We start from the raw sequence: 1,358 nt of genomic DNA, 5'->3' as shown, positions 1-1,358 counted from the left end.
TTAAAACAAAAATTTAAAAATAACACAGGGCCAAAACCATGGTATGAGGTAGTCAACAGTTTAGCTTATATGCACATCACCCCACCCACCCTTCCCAGAGGCAAGGTCAGGTTATCATGGTCCAATAGTCAAGTCTGAAATAGCAACCTAAACCAAGACCAAGCTGGGTTGTTCTATCCAAAGGAAGCCCAAGTGCAATGGAATTTCCATGTAAGTCAGCTCCAGACATCAGGACAGCGGTACTGGGCTTGGGATGTAGTTCCCTCAGCAGCAGAGTGGTATTTGGAGATTAATATTGAAAGCTGTGCTTGGTCTGGATATCATCAAGAATCTGCGGTAGTAGCTCCTCATCTTCAAAATGCCCCTCCAGGCTTGGGATCAGTGCCTTTGACTCCTCAGCAGTCTCTGGGCAAAGGCTGGCCAAATAGGCCAGCTCAAATTTATGAAGCTTCTTCTAGAGCAACAAGCTCCGGACACTGGCAATGGTCTCTCTGTTTTTGAAACAACTGAAACGGGCTGTGTAATTTAAAGTTTTCATGAACACCTCAAAGTTTCTGTTCATCCTCTGCACTCTCATTCTGTTGCTTTCAATGCTCCAGAAGCATATGAACCTCTGAATTTAGTAGTGTCTCAGCTGTTTCAAACTCTTTGGGGAAGATAAGCTGTGGGGCGTCCTCCTCTACGTCGCCAGCCCACGGGTCGCTACCGCTGGCTGCCATCGCCATGGGCTCACCGCATGGGGAACCGCACACACACACCAGAAGCACTCGCACACCGGAAACACTTGCACAGCGGAAGCACTCGCACGCTGGAAGCGCAGAAGCGCGGGTCTTGGCCTCATTGAGCAACTTTTACCTGCTAGGCACTGGGAATGCTATGAAGACAAGGACCTTAAAGCTAAGAGTGGAAACAGATGATTTCTTTATAGAGGGATAAATGAAATTAAGCTGAACGAACCATTTGAACACAGAGGATCTCCCTCTAGCTCCCATTTCTCTTTCAAACTTCACACATATATTCCCAACATCCTCAATATTTCTTGGTCACTGCAAACTCAACATGTTGAGGTGAGAATAGTCTGTTCCTCCACCCCACACTTGCCTAGCACCTAAACCCTCATCTTGCCCTGATATTCCCTATCTTGGTTAATAATCAAACCATACACGCAGCTGTCCAAGCATAAAGTCCCATGTTCTTTTTCATCCTCTTTCTCACCCTTTATATTCCAATAGTCACTCCTTAAGCATTTCTCAAATCTGTTTTCCCCTCCTTTTCATGACCTCTGACCGTTCCTTATTTTAATATCTCTTCTTCTCTGTACTATATTATCCAGACTTCTGAATGGTCTCTTTGCCCCT

At 45.6% G+C, this 1,358-nt stretch overlaps 1 pseudogene; it reads right to left on the bottom strand.

The window, feature by feature from the left end:
* Positions 1 to 289: 289 nt before the first annotated feature.
* Positions 290 to 719, bottom strand: LOC110593226 (annotated as a pseudogene).
* Between the last annotated feature and the right edge of the window lie 639 nt (positions 720 to 1,358).

Source organism: Neomonachus schauinslandi, chromosome 15 (assembly GCF_002201575.2).
Source record: "Neomonachus schauinslandi chromosome 15, ASM220157v2, whole genome shotgun sequence".
Lineage (NCBI taxonomy): Eukaryota > Metazoa > Chordata > Mammalia > Carnivora > Phocidae > Neomonachus > Neomonachus schauinslandi.
Note: the sequence above shows the minus strand (reverse complement) of the source record. Positions and strands in the feature narration are given on the sequence as shown.